The sequence below is a fragment of the Chelonoidis abingdonii genome, chromosome 22 (assembly GCF_003597395.2).
Source record: "Chelonoidis abingdonii isolate Lonesome George chromosome 22, CheloAbing_2.0, whole genome shotgun sequence".
NCBI classification, from domain to species: domain Eukaryota; kingdom Metazoa; phylum Chordata; order Testudines; family Testudinidae; genus Chelonoidis; species Chelonoidis abingdonii.
In genome coordinates, this window is record NC_133790.1 from 25,300,607 (window position 1) to 25,316,848 (window position 16,242).

The window sequence follows — 16,242 nt, forward strand, 5'->3', positions numbered from 1 at the left end:
TGTCATACACTGTAGATGCTTTTCCCAAACACCTCTCTCTTGGCTAGGTGAAGTGTCAGCTAGTTTCCTCTCATCCACTTCCTGTCATGCCCAGGCAACTGGGAAAGACATTGCATCATCTGGGTTTGATTAAAATAGACAGAGCTGCTGTCCTCTGCACACTGATGGGACCACAGCTACGTATATTTTGTACTCCAGGAAACATTTTCTTGAGTGGGGTCCTAATTAATTCTCTTTTGAAGGAAACTGACATTAACTATCTGAGCCAGCATCAGATTGGGTACCTGATTCATTTTACTAGCCATGAGGGGCATGGTTCCAGCTTGCAAGAAGATGCCTGCTACAACAGTACATCCAGGACTCCCCTGACTATACCTCAGCCAAGGAAGATGTGGCCTGGGGAGCAGTGCAGAGCCACTGTGACTCTTCACAAAGGCCCTCACCTTGCACAGATTCACCAAGATCCTTGAGATCTCCTTGGGCATTCTAAATCACCTGCAGGTTTTTAGAGGAGATAATCTTTTACCCTGTGCTTTAGAGTGGGTCCTCCAGGAAGTGTAGAGATGCCACAATTCCTTGGATACTCTTCATGCAATCTTGGGGTTTCCTGTGATAAACTTTCTGCTGGGAGCAGAAACAAAGAAGCTCAGGAAAGGGCAGTCCTAGGCTGCAGCCAGAGAATAATAGGAAGTTTCATTACTTGAGTTCTGTACATAGTTTCCAGTCTTAATAAAAGGTTCAGTTTTAAACTCATCAGCTGGTCAGAAAGATACCACACAAGCCACAGAGTGATCAATGAGTTTCCTGACTCTAGAATAGATTTTCCTTTTGCAAACCACTATATGGACCTAGAATCAGGAAATGTCTCCCACACCACCCAACTGAGAATGGGTGGAAATATCTGAGAATCCCACTGGGCCCGAACTCTGCACTGGGAACTTCCCAGCTCCAATTTGAATACATCTTTAATTGAGTTTTCTGGCAGGAAAAAATGTGTGTGATTATTAATCCTTACTTCCCTTGCTTTTTAAAGATTACATTCTTCAGCTGAAGACTGAAAACTAGCACTGAAATATGGCCCAGGCACTTAGCATTTGCTTCAGGAGGTGCAGCTCGATGGACTAGCGTCAATCTGACCACTGCACATGTCCTCTGAAACCAGGTGAAAATGAAATCAAACAACAAAAAATCCTCAGTAAATCTAATTCTGGATCGATTTCAAATTAACTTTTTACTTTTACGGCAAAATAATCTTTTTTAATTTACCAAAATTATAATATTTGTTGAAATTGGTAAAACAATGGATCTTCACTGAGGACTAATTGTTGGCAAAACTTTATGTTAAAAGGTATAGATGGGGTGGTACCAACAATTCTCTCTCTATGGAGTGGGATACTCTAATATTTCCTTTGTTGGGGGGAGGGATAGCTCTGTGGTTTGACCATTGGCCTGCTAAACCCAGCACTGTGAGTTCAATCCTTGATGGGGCCACTTAGGGATCAGGGTGAAAAATTGGTCCTGCTAGTGAAGGCAGGGGACTGGATTCAATGACCTTTCAAGGTCTCTTCCAGTTCTAGGAGATTGGTTTATCTCCTATTATTATTTGTTCACCGCTGGTCAGCTGCAATTGCTGCTGCTTAGTTCTGCTCTATTGGCAGCCTAAGCAATTACTGGCTGCTTTTTTCTTTGCAGCATGCTGCTTTCTATACTTTTTACAAAACCCAATTAAAAGATACTGAACAAGCCCCAAAGAAGAAGCTGTTTGGATTCCAAGCCCTCATCTTGAGGGACTCCTCTGACTCAGAAACCCCACAAGCAATTGAATTTACCCTGGCCCCCATGTTCAGGTTGAGAGCTACTTTCTGGCAAGTTTCAGCCTACAGAAAATGTCTTGTAGTTACAAACCCTCGCAAATGAAGGGTTTGCACAAGGACAATCTCTGAGATTACAAAGCTGCCCCTATAACAGGAGGGTTCTTACTAAAGAACAGAAGAGGGAGATTTTAGTTAAGGATGTGCCTGAATTATTCTTCTGCATCTGAAACAGCGCAGAGCCTAGATCACCAATTCACCCCTGGCCTAATCCCACTGAAATCAATAGATTTACACCAGGGATGGAGCTGCCCTCAGGCTGCAGGGAAATAGAGCAGTTTGTTCTTTCAAAAGTCCCCAAGAAAGGCTGGAGCTACATTAAGGGGTATTCTTCAAAACAGGGCAAGGATAGCCCCGTTACAATTAGCGCCCACTGAGACAACCCATTGCAAACTAGCAGGTGAAGGGGAAATTGTTCCCTTTGGGATAATGTAAAGGAAAGCCCCTAGTATTTTATTCCTGGGAATAGGACTCTACTTTCCATTTTCCACTTTCCAATCGAGTGTATCCAGTGGGGAAAAAAGAATCCAGTTACTCACCGGTTTTAAGGCTGCCCAAGAATAACCAGAGATTTCCTCGATCCTGTAGGGAGCTGGCCATCCAGTGAGAGCTTGTTTTCTGGGGCAGATCGGATTAGGATAACGCTGAACCCAGGAACAGGGGGTGAGAGTTTGGGTAATACCCAGAGTGCGAGCTATGGTAGGAGCAGGCCACCCATCTCCCCAAGAGAACGACAAAACCCCAGTGACAGTAACTGTTTCTAGGCCCCCTGGATGGGCCCGATCCTGCTCCTAGGTCAGCAGAAGGTTTCCCGTGGCTCTGTATGGATCGAGCCCAGCCCCTTTGCTCACCGCGCAGTGTTGAAAGAAGTGACTTGTTCACAGTGTCACAAGCCAGTGGGACTTGGTGCGAGAGGGTTTACCTGGCCTGCTACAGGGTCGGGTTTCTCTCTTGTTTAAACACCTCCCGGATCCCCAGCTCCTGTCGCGAGAGACACCTCCCACCCACCCCAAAGCTTCATAATCAAGGATAATAACAGTGGCTGATTTTCACATCTCATGTTTCTTTTTTAAACTAGAGTTCGGGTGCTCTTACGATCCCCTCTCGCCCCGAGCAGTAAGTTCTCGGGAAACTATTTAGAGTTTTTGTTTCTTTGCTTTTCGCTCTAGCTGATTCTCAAAAGAGAAGCAGAACAAAGGAAACGCTTCGTTTTCTCCTTCGTGTAAACTCACCTGCTTGCTGTGTTCCCCCCGCTCACACTATTTCACCCAGGTCTTGGTTTCCATTTGGATTCTGAGTCTAACAGGGGCACACGCGGGCGTACCCAGGACCTCTGCATCTCCTTATCCGCACCGCACAATCCTGGGCTCTGTGCGTCTCCTCTCCACCCCAGCACGGATAAAGACTGAGCCCGCAACTCAGCAATGCCGCCCAACGGGACATTTCCGGGGAGCCGCGGCAGAGAACCTAGTATTTGAGCTCAGAGTCAAAGCTTGGAGAGGGGAGGGAAATCTGAAATCTGTTAAAATCCCCGACTCTCCAGAAAATGGGTATAAAATATCCCCAAGCCAGGGGGTATGAAACACCCTAAGCCAGGGAGTTTAAAATATCCCCGGGGGAGGTTGTAAAATATCCCCAAGCCAGCGGGTATAAAACACCCCAAGCTGGGGGTGTAAAATATCCCCGGGGGGGGATCAGACATCCCCGCGCGCCACATGCCCTTGCCTGTCCCTCCTGCCGAAGTTGGAGGCAGGACATGGGGTTTGTGCCGGCTGCGCGGCGCGGCAAGAGTTAAAAGTTACCTTTCCTGTCTCCTGCCCGCAGCCCCGATGGGGAAGGATGATGTAACCCCCTCCTCACCATGTGACACTTTAATTAATAATCGCGCTCGGCACAACAACAGCACAGCGCACTTTCCCGCCACGCCGGCAGCTCCCGGGGTCTGGGCTGGACAGGCCGGGCGCAGCGCAGCGCAGCTCAGCTCGGCGCAGCGCAGCCATGTGCCCCTGCGCGCTGCACGGCGGGCCCCCCGAGCCGCTTTGCCCGCTAGCAGCTCCGCCGGGCACGGGGCGCGCTTCTCCGGGGCGCAGCTGGTGGCGGCCCGCCTGAAGCTGGTCGGGGATGAGCTGCAGGAGCGGACCGCGTGGCGCAGGGCGAGCAGCAGGCGGGCTGCGGCCGGGAGAAGCCTGGCCACCTACCTGTGTCTGCTGTGCGCCGCCTCGCAGGTGGCCGCGCTGGTCTGGCTGATCCGCAAGAGGAGCTGGTAGGGACAAGGGCTCGGGCAGGAGCTGAGAGCAACCGGGAAGAGCAACAGGTAGGGACCCAGCTCGCGCGAAATCTGCAACTCAGGCGGGGGGTCGGGGGCGCTTTGCAAAATAACCGGGGCCGGTAACAGCTATGGGGCAGGAGGGAGCCTTGGGGTGATGTCCAGGGACAAAGGCTGGAGTCTGCAGCCGCTGCCGCCGCTTCTCCTCCTGCACCGTCCCTGTCTGCCCCGCAGCGCAGGGCTGGCTGGTGCCCCAGGTTGGGGGAGTCTAGTCCAGGTCCGGGAGAGATCCGCGCCCTTCGCCTGGCCTGGGGGCACTTATAAACGGGGGAGGGGGTTATGCCTGGGCGGTTGACAGCGCAGGGGAGCCAAGCGAGTAACGCACTAGCCGCGGAGACCAGAGGGGCAGGGTCCTTATCCCCATTGTACAGAGGAGGAGACTGAGGCACAGACAGGGCGAGAGGCTCGGCCCCAAACCACACTGTGCCTCGGGGCAGAATCTGGTTGGAAACTTCACACACACACGCGTCTCTCAGTCTGGGAGCGGGGCTGGGAACCAGTCCCGGGTGCGCTGCAATCCGGAGCACAGTGTTTGATGAAGCTGATGGGCCCTCTGCCAGCGCTTGGCACAGCAGCCAAACTCACCGTCCGCCTGATCCGCAGCCAGCAGCGGGATCCAGCCGATTTGGTCAGCTGCAGGTTCTGCGCTGTTAATCACAGCTGGTAGACACTGGAGCCGGAAGGCGGCGGTGGGCATGGAGTTGGGTACCCAGGCCTCTGCAGGCGGGGACGGCTCCAGCTGTTCCATTGCCACACTCCAGCCTGGCTCTGTTGTCCCACGGGGAGACAGGCAGGCGCGTGTCATCAGTTATTGATCAGGCTCCTTGTAGCATAGCGGAGGGGGCTAGAGGTTGTCTTGCAATAGAGCAAACCTCGTAGTGAGCAAATCCCCAGAAGGGTCTGTCACGTCTCCCCGGAACACGAGCCGATCCGGGACAGACAAGTCCCCATCCCTCCCAGTACATACATGGCCCCCCCTAACGCTTTCCTCTTTCAAAGGCTTTAACTCTTTACCTGGGAAAGTTCCCAGGGGCAACCTGCGATCCGGTGAGGTCTCTTTAGGGATCCAGCTTCCCACCAGAACCTGGCTGTGGTGCCCTCGCTTTGAAGAGACGCCCTGGCGCTTCCAGTTTGTTGCTGTTTTTGTTTATTAGTCTGAAAGTTTCTCTTCCCTTTTATAACGGCTTGAAGCCTTCCCGCTCCTCTCCCGTACAATGCAGAGTGAGTTGTTTATGTTCGCTGTGCACTCCACAGCGATGCTTGGAGCTTGGAGCTGTGCCGATGCTTGGAACCAAAGGGGAGCCCCCTCTGAAGTGGGTGTGGGCTCACGGGACGGGACAGTGCCACTCATTGAACCTGCTCTGCCAAACAAGGTGTTTGCCACATGGTTTTTCACAGTCTTTGCAACAGCCTCAAAAGAGGGTGATGAGCTCTGCGAAGCCAAGAGACTGTGTAGAATTCATTCCACAGAATCAGGGACCGAGGGGGCTCCAGGGTTGTGGCCAAGCAGGCCACACAACACACACGCACCACGCTAGCGGGTGGCCCCGTCTCGGGGAGCATAAGCAGGTTCCTTGGAGGCAGCCCCCTGAGCCCACTACTCACGGTGTCTCGTCCCCACGACAAAACGGCAGGGAGCACTGCAGGAGGTAGTACCTCGCTGTCTGTGACCCTTGTGCAAGGGAGGAAACTTCACCTGCTTCATCTGGCTCCCAGGCTGTCCAAGCCCAGAGCTGGAGCCAGACTGGGACCTGAGCTGCTGCCTGCCCCTAGCAGAGAGTAGGTCTGCGGGCTGAAATCTGCGGGTTTAGTCCCAGCAGGCCACCCTCAGGATCACTTTACCTGCCAAGCCACAACAGCCCATGTGGATTTGTTTTCATGGAATGATTTAACTCAGTGGTTCTCAAACTTTTTTTCCACGGACCACTTGAACATTGCTGAGGGGCTCGCTGCGGACCACTTAATGATCTTTCCAAATGTTGTTCGAACCCTTAGCTAATTCTTGTAAAGTGCTTTGGATAAAAGCATTATATAAAAAAAACCTTCATAATAATTGAGGTTTTTTTGTTCTACAAATAAAAGCACACAACTCATATTTTAATAGTGCAATGGATGCTGGGAAGGTGGGGGTCTCTCCCTCTCTCCCCCACCACAGCAGCCCGCAAGCTGGGGCTGGGAAGGAGGGGGATCTGTCCCTCTCTTCCCAGCTGCAGCAGCCCCCGAGCTGGGGAAAGTCTTTCTCTGGCCGGTGCAGCCCTGCATGTCTCAAATTCCCCCCAAGCCCCTCTTCTCACCCCACTGCCCCCTCCCACCTACCCTCTATCCCCCCAAGGCCACCACATCCCCTTACATGTGCATCTCCTCCAGGGTCCAGGCACCTAATTAGTGGAGCCACGCAAGCAATGGGTGGCCCTTCATTCTCTCATTCTCCGTGGACCACAGTTTGAGAACCTCTGATTTAACCGAATGGCACGTGTGCAAGGTTTGGTTTTCTGCTTCCTCGGGCTGTGCAGGGCTGGAGTGGAACTGGGTGGTCTCTAGAACGATTTTATTCTCTCACCCCCACCGCCGGGAATCTGAGGCTGGGGTTATGGGTGTAGGATGTCTCCTGATTCCAGAGCCCTGTCCAGTCGGAGTACACAAGAGATCCTAGCCCCACCAGCTTCAGGGCTGTAAATCCCTGGAAACTGCTGCCTGGTTTCTTCCGTCCACTCCTTCCTATGCCTACCCAGTGCCAGGCAGGCTGATACTTTCTTAGGCGAAATATTTTTGCGTGTTCACTGGGAAAAAGGCTTAAAACTGATTCAGCTGGCCACACTAAAGAGTTCTGTGATAACCATATTCTCTCCCCTACCCCACCAGAATATATGGCTTGTCCCTGTAGACTAAGCCAGCTCTGTAGAAAGCTCTCTCAGTCCTAGCACTTGAGTTTATCTATTTCTTGAGCGACTGCCAGTGGGATTCACAAAGGTACTTAGGCATCTAAAGCCCAGATTTGGGCACCTAAATTGGAGGTTCAGAAGCCTAAATCCCAGTTTTAGGCTCCATTGTGATTCACAAGCTCCAGTCCCATCCTGTAGGTGCCTAAACTCACTCAGCTCCTAATTTTTTTTTGCCATAAATGTTCCCTAGGCACCTCAGTTTCTGCCTCTGAGCAAGCACACTGCTGCCTCCCTATAGGCATCCTAATGCTTATCTCCGGCCTAAGCCCTACAGTGATTCACCAACTGGGGGAAGACAGGAGTTCAGATACCTATCTCACAGGTAGGCATGCTTAGCGGCTGGCTACCAGATTGGGTCTCATTCTCAACCTGGCTGGAGTCGTGGTGCTCCCCTTACAACTTTTAGCCCTGTGGTTAGAGCTCTCTTGGAGAGTTGGGAGACCCCTGTTCAAATACTTTCTCCCTCTGGCAGAGTGGGAAATTGAACCAGGATGTGCCACATCCCTGGGCTGAAAGTTATAAAGTGGGCACCACCACAACCACCGCTTCCTTCTCCTCTGGCTGGTTTGTTGGGTGTGGAGTTAGGCACCAACCTAGCATATTCTCACAAGAAACACCTTAGGCTTCTAATTCACGGGACTCCAGGAGAGGGTTCCCAGTTCCTGAATTGCTAGCAGAGATAGGTGCCTCCCTGCAGCCCAGACTTGGGCACCTATCTCATTGAGAGGAGCGGGCCTTAGGACACCCCTGGCTGTTGACATCTCCCACTGGCTAGTTTGCTTGGCTCCCCGCCGAGTAGGCCAGCTTTTGTAGATCGCAGTCTTAGGCACCTCTCTCCCCCCATTCATTGCACAGGGAGCCTAGATGCCTCACTCAGACTTTGTGAATCCTAGCCTGGTTCCTGGGATTTTCTAGGCACCTAAAAGTTAAGGCTTGCTATGCTCAGTGTCACAACGCAAGTCCCTGTGTGAATCTAGCCCTACAATTTCATCAGCCTGGTCTTGATTTTTGTAACTCCTATGTTCATCAGTGTATAAGTTATTTTTTTTAAATTAAATAAACCACAACTAATTATTTTAAAAAATTACTAATACCACATTGCTCTTTGGTTGTGATCTTTTTCCCCCATCAAACAAAAGAAGCCAGTTTCTGTTCTTCCCAGTCCCCCTGCTAAACTACTGGTTTCTTAATCCCTGATTTGGGCTTTGTGTGAGTTTGCACTACCTAAATTCTGGATGGTTCTGCTAAAATTATCAGCAGTGAAACAATCAATAACTTTGCCATTTAAATCCTCATAATTATTCTTCAGAGTTAACTTCCTATTGAGATGACTTGTGCTATTCTCACTCAGATATAATATTATGAGAATTGTTATTTATATAGCACCATAGATACGATAGATGTTTTACAATTCCAGTAAAGGAAATTTTACTTCTTGCCCATCGGAGTTTAAAACATAAGGGCTTATCTAAACCACGCAGCTTTTAGCAACAAAGCTGTACTTTGTCAGCACTTTTGCCTACAAAATACTTCCTGCTCCACGAGCGGCGTTAGTTTCGCTCTCCTGCTGACAAAGCCACGTTCACGCTGCCATTTGTGTTGGCAACATTTTTCTTTTTTCACAGGAGGGGAGGGGCGGGGGGCTTTTTTAAGTACCCGTGAGAGACAAAGGTGCGGTCGACAACTTTGCAGTGTAGACCTACCTTAAGACCTTGTTTCAGGACAACAGTTAAGCAAATATTTAACTCTATCCATATTCAGGAAAGCACTTAAATGCACGTGCTTAAGTTCCACTGACCTCAAGTTATTCAAATGTGGTTAAATGCTTTCGTAAACAATGCCTTGCCTTAGTGACAAAACAGGATGAGATGACAACACAGGACAGCAGAAAGGAAGGCCAAAGAAGAAGAAAATATTATTGTCCTTTCCCTCCTTTCTCCTAATCCCCTTGTTTGTTTGTGACTCTGGGTTGCAGTGTCATGTCAAATCAAGACTGATTTTTGAGGCAGGAATCATAGCTTTACTTGTTTGCAAGGTGCCTGGCACATTTTTAGGTGTCTGAAAAACAATAAATAAAAATGTGATTACTTGGGAGACCTCTGTATCATCTAGAGTGTTTTAAAGTAGGCTTTTAGATAGATAGATGTGTGTTTACACTGTGTGTGTGTGTCTGTGTCATATTATTATCGATTATGTGAGTGATATACAGCTATTCTGTCTGTCTGCAGATTCAGTCAGGTCACATTCAGAAAGTTTTCTTGGAAAACAGGACTACAAAATTTTTTTTTAACTGAAACTTTAAATTCTACATAGTGTGTCCCTCAGAGAGGTGCTGGGATGGTGTGTGGATGCAGCTAAGCTTGCTGGATGAGATTGTAGTCAGCTTTCCTCCTTACTTCCATTCCCCTTCTCTAACCACTACTGATACTGTCTCCTCCAGGGTTCAGTTTCTGAAGAGGTTCATGAACCAAGTTGTGTGGTTTGGTTCACAGTTTTTGGAAATGAATTTCCCCAAGATTCACTTGTAGGTTTGAGCTCAACAAACTCAAACCTCCAAGGGGAACATTACAACTGGGTCCTGTATGTTGGCCTCTCATTCCCCCCGCCCCCACCTTTTCAACAAGATGTAGGAACTCGCTTCTTTTCTTAGGGTCTTGAAATGCTGGGAATTGCTAGGGTGTAGAGCACGCAACTATAGGAAGGGATGGAGCTGGTGACACTGGCTGGGACATAGAGACTATTTACCAGCCTCTTAGCTGTCTGAACAAAACTCAGTCCAAGTTCACTAGGCTGAGGTGCACAAATCCCACCAAACCTCAGATCCAAGGCTCAGTTCAACTGAGTTTGAAGTTAACTGCAAATATTTGCACAGCTTAGTTGGGCAACCTGAGTTCTGTTCCCACTAGGCTCTGCCATTGATTTAGTGTGTGACCCTGGCCTCAACTGCCCCATCTATAAAATAGGTTTAATGATACTTACCTACTGCATGGGGTGTTGTGAAGCTTAACTGTTTGTAAAGTGCTTTGAGATTCTCTGAGGTAACATGCTATAGAAATGCAAAGTATTATTTTCAGTTGAGCAGATGCAAGCTCCATCTTCATTGTGCGCATTCCCTCTCTATACTCTCCACTTCTTTAAGGCTTACAACAGGGGTCAGCAATCTTTCAGAAGTGCTGTGCCAAATCTTCATTTATTCACTCTGATTTAAGGTTTCGCGTGCCAGTCATACATTTTAATGTTTTTGGAAGGTCTCTTTCTATTAGTCTATACTATATAACTAAACTATTGTTGTATGTAAAGTAAATAAGGTTTTTTAAATGTTTAAGAAGCTCCATTTAAAATTAAATTAAAATGCTGAGCCCCCCCCCAGACTGGTGGCCAGGACCTGGGCAGTGTGAGTGCCACTGAAAATCAGCTTGCGTGCCGCCTTCGGCACCCGTGCCATAGGTTGCCTACCCCTGGCTTACAAGGACAGGGGTTCTGTGCTCACTCGAAGTGCTCATATGCTGCAAGCAGTGGCAGATATAGCCTCCTGCTTCAATGGGTGCACCATACTAAACTCTAGTGTAATCACACCAGGACACAAAACAGAACAATAAATACAAAGAAAGCATGACACAGTGAGAGCACCCAAGAGTGGGAATGTGTGTGCCAGTGTGCTCCGCGCAGCTGTTCTGGGGTCAGTCCTGATTATTCACCATGGCGAGACAGACCCCAGCTGGGATGCAGTGGGGGAGGCTGTTCCACTCAACATCTGGACCCAGCTACTAAGAGTGGAGAGAGACCCGGCCATAAGCCCAGTGCCCTGACAGTGGTGTAGTGTTAAAAAAAGAGATGGGTAAAGTAACCTAACCTAAACTTCATATTGCCAAAATGAAAAGTGAACAACCTCAGTTTATAACTATACTGCCTCTGCATCTCTGCTGCCTGGAGACTGGGACAGGGGTATTCCCCTTCTACTCCACGTCCCTCCGTGCACCTTCTGGCAGATTTTGCCCTTTGGGCCTCCATAGCAGCACACAGTTCTGACATCATTGCACAGCGATATGGCTGGGAGCAGCGTCACCGTGACACAGAGCCTGGGCTATGGCACCACGTGAGGTTCTCATGCAAAGGAGCGAACACGGTTCCCTCGCTCCCTCCCTCCCTCCCTCCCCCAATGGGGTATTTTTCCACTCTTGGTTTCATGATTTCAGTGGGTGCAGTTGAATCCATGACTCCTCTGGCTTCAAGGACAAAAATACAAATCCTGGTCTTAAAAAAAAGACTTTTCTTTGTGCTTTGAAATAACAACAGGGATGATGTTGAGAATCCAGATGTGGGGGGCTATCCTGGCTAATAATACAATCTTCTGGCTGCCACATGTACAGAGGAGCCATCCAACTCCCCTGGTAAGCTTCCAAGTCACGTGATGAGCTGTGGACACAAATACATCCACACACAGGGATAATTAAATATACCACCAGCAGCTCACTTTCAGGGTTTAATTTATATCTTTTTTTTTTGGTATACCATCTTTTATTGTCATACCTTCCATGGCTTGCTTGCTTTCTTTCTCTTTCTCTCAGTTTTGGTTGAAAAGGATTTTGCTCACACTAATTTATGCTGTATGCAATATCTGAAAAAATGTATCTCAAAGCCACATAGATACTGCTTAACATGACCCTACTCATGAACAAACTAGGGAAATATAGACTAGAGACAAACGTACTACAAGGTGGGTGCACAACTGGCTGGAAAAGTGTACTCAGAGAGTAGTTATCAGTGTTTCACAGTCAAGATGGAAGAGCATATCGAGTGGGGTCTTGCAGAGATCTGTCCTGGGTCCAATTCTATTCAATATATTCATAAATGGTTTGGATAATGGCATAGAGAACACACGTATAAAGTTTGCGGAGAACACCAAGCTAGGAGGGGTTGCAAGTGCTTTGGAGGACAGGATTAGAATTCAAAATGATGTTGACAAACTGGAGAAATGGTTTGAAATAAATGCAAAGTATTCCATGTAGGAAGGAATAGTCAATTACACAAATACAATATGGGAAACAAATGCCTAGGAAGGGTACTGCGGAAATGCATCTGGGGGTTATAACATATCACAAACTAAATATGAGTGAACAAGGTAATATTGTTGCAAAAAACCCAAACATTATTCTTCAGCATATTAGCAGAAATGTTGTCAGCAAGATACGAGAAGTAATTCTTCCACTCTACTCAGCAATGATAAGGCCTCAACTGGAGTATTATGTCCAGTTCTGGGCTCCAGACTTCGGGAAAGATGTGGACAAAAACAGGAGAAAATCCAGAGGAGAGCAACAAAAATGATTAGAAGTCTAGAAAACATGACCTATGAGGAAAGATTGAAAAAAATGGGTTTGTTTAATCTAGAGAAGAGAAGACTTGGGGGGACATGATAACAGTCTTCGAGTATGTAAAACGTTGTTATAAAGAGGGGGGTTCTCCTTAACCGCTCAGGACAGGACAAGAAGTAGTGGGCTTAAATTGCAGCAATGGAGATTTAAGTTAGACATTAATACCCTAACTATAAGGGTATTTAAGCACTGAAACAAATTACCTACGAATGTTGTGGAATCTCTGTTATTGGAGGTTTATAAGAGCAGGTTAGACAAACACCTGTCCAGGACAGCCTAGATAATACTTTGTCCTGCTTTAGTGCAGGGGACTGGACTAGATGATCTATCAAAGTCCCTTCCAGGCCTATACTTCTGTGCTTCTATGATGTTGCAGTGATGAGCATGGTTCTAGAACTTAGAATAGAAGAGATCTGTGATGAACAGTAATTTGCAAGCTCTGTAGAGTATTTGTTTTTGAACAAAATATGTATCGGCCCCACCCCCTGTACATCTACAGAGAAACTCTTCAGTGATAAACTCCTTGTACAGTAAGATGTAAACCTCAGCTCCTGACAACTCATGTCCATTAGAGATTTCATGGCACAGTTAATAAGAATAGGGGAGTTAGCTTGTACCACTTAATACCGCTCAGCCCAATCCCTGGCTGAGTCAGTATTAGTCTTATGGTCTAGTGGTTAGAGAAGTGGAACAGTTGTCAGAACAAGGGCAAATTCCAGCTTGGCTAATTGCTTATTGCCTCTCTAAATTCCCCTTGGAGTTTCAAATGGGCATAGTATTCTTCACCATTTCTCTCTCCCTCTCTCCACACTAGTAAGTATATGGACGTGTATCTATCTATATCCTATGATGTGCAGCTATCCCTATAGTGGAACAAGATATCTGTTTAATAATGCACAGCAACTTTATACAGCAGTTTAGACTAGGAAATGATCTCTCTGTATTGGGGACCTGCTCCCACTTCTCCCAGGAATCAGGTTTTAAAGGCTATTTGGGCATTGGCTCACTGAGCATTGCAAGGCTTACGTGATTTAGGTATCTATGTCCCATGTTCAAAAATGACATAGGCATTTAGGGCCCTAAGTCTCAATGGGACTTGGGATGCTAAGTGCCTAAGGGTATGTCTACACTACCCCCCGGATCGGCGGGCAGCGATCGATTCAGTGGGGATCGATTTATCGCGTCTAGTCTAGACACGATAAATTGACCTCCGAGCTCTCTCCCATTGACTCCTGTACTCCAGCGCCCCGAGAGGAGAGTCGACGGGGGAGCGGCAGCAGTTGACTCACTGCAGTGAAGACACCATGGTGAGTAGGTCCAAGTACGTCGACTTCAGCTACGGTATTCATGTAGCTGAAGTTGAGTAACTTAGATTGATCCCTCCCCCCCACCAGTATAGACCAGGTCTAAGTCACTTCTGAAAATGGCACTTAGCCATCTAAATCGTTTAGGCCTTGCAGCACTGAATAGAACAATACCTAAATACTTCTAAAAATCTCAGCCCATGTAGCCTCAATGGAAGCAGGGCTGGGCCCAACGGGTGGAACCAGTTTGTAATGTCTGTTGTACACTTTGGGATCTTTGGATGAAAAGTACTCTGAAAGCAGCAGCTTTGTAATATATAATCTGACATCACCTTTCAACACCCAGCCACGGCATGAAAGTGTAGTTAGCATGTGCCAATTTGGCATGCAGTGTCATTTGTATTTTGCTCTATTAGTCTAGAAGTGGCAGTGTATTAAATTAAACCTTCTCTCTTCCTGCCAGCAACACCAGCCTGGTTCTGTGCTCATTCTGTTGCCAATAATTTCCCCCACTGTCTGCTGCTAGGTTCACGCAGAGTTGCTCTGTCAAACGTCTCAGTGTAGTTAATTAGCTGTATTAAAATGGAGTTGATAGGATTTTTGGAGATCTCACACTGAACTGTGCGGAAGTCCAAAGAAGAGTAAGGACCAGTTATGGGATGAAGCTGGCTGACGCAGCAGTAGGCTATAGTTTTGTATCATGAACAACAAACCGAATATTCAGCCAGTTACATCCTGTGTATTCTGTGTGCTTTCCTGAGTGTGACCCTAGGAAAAAACCTTTGCTGCTTATTTTCCTGAAAAACTAAGGATGGAGAAATCCTCGATCTTATGCTCCCCATTCATAAACTCCAAAGCCCCTCACTGCTAAACCTGCACAAGAGAAAATCCTCATCACTAAACCCCTAATAAGCCTGTAGCAAAGAAGCATATTATTGTTAAAGAGAAACAGCAGCCATGAAATGCCTCTTTCTAGGAGTGGATTAAGGCTAAACAAGACCCATATCCTCTGGAACTTCAGAGTCATCCCAACAACTTTCCTCTTTGGCCTCTGGCCTCCTTGATCTTGCCATCTCCAAACCTCTCAAATTGGCTGTTCCTCTGAGCCTCTCTCCAATGGATCAATACTTCTTTCCTGTTGCCATCACCCTCAAACCTACTCCTTGATCTTCCTTTCCCAACTATCCCTTCCACCTCCAGCACAAGCAAATTCAAAAAGCCCTGATGCAAGTGGATGCATCTCCCCTGGAACCCAGTGGAAGTCTCACGCACTTATGCCAGGGCTCAGTAAGGCCTTTGGTTTCGCACTAGCTCACTGCTGCATCAGGCTGGAATCCCAGGTATTCTGCATCATTCTGCCCGTCAGTGTCCTTTCCCCAGACAATCCAACTCCCCAATATTTTCCCTTGACATGAATTATTTATAATTATAATTTTATGTATTAAGGACTGACTACATGCAAAATTAATCATTGGTGTAAGCAGGCATAATTCCGTGTTAGCAGTGAATTGTACTCCATTTATGCAGTGCTTTACAAGATAAGTAAAGAGCCAGCTTCTTCCATGACTTCATCAGTACTAGAACTGAGTACCCAGCTCTGGCTTGATTCCATGTCTCTGAATAAAGACAAGCCAAAGAAGTGCTGAATAAGGGTGAGTAACGTCCTCCCTTACTGTGAGGCTAGCTTCTTCAGCAGAGTAATTTTCCTATCTGGTGGAAACGCCATCTAGCCAAGCAATTCTCAGAGTGGAGTAATGCTGTAGATAGGACTGAAGGATTTATGAGTGAGATTTTCAAAGCCGGCTAGGGGTTTGAATGCCCAAATCCTATTAAAATCAATAGGAATTAACTGTCTAGTCCACTACCTTTGAAAATCTCACTAGCTTTGAAAATCTCAGTTTAAATGCTTTTCATTGTGTCTTTGGCTCTCTTGTTTATCATGTGAAATTAAAGGAGGGCAATTCAATGATCCGAAAATCAAAAAGGAATCCTACAAAAAAGTGGAAACATGGATGAATTGCTAAGGAGTACAAAAGAATAGCACAAGCAGGGACAAAATCAGAAAGGCTAAGGCACAAAATGAGTTAAACCTACCAAGGGACATTAAAGGCAATGAGAAGAGGTTCGTCAAATACATTAGGAGCAAGAGAAAGATGAAGGAAAGTAAAGGTCGTCTACTGAGTGGGGAAGGAGAGCTAATAACTGATGATATCAAGAAGGCTGAGGTGTTTAATGTCTATTTTGTTTCAGCCTTCATTAAAAAGGTTAATGGTTTCCAAATACTCAACACAATATTAACAACAAGGAGGAAGAAATATAAGCTAGAATGGGAAAGAACGGGTCAAAGAATGTTTAGATAAATTAGATGTATTCAAGTTGGCAGGGCCTGATGAAATTCATCCTAGTGTACTTAAGGAACTAGCTGAG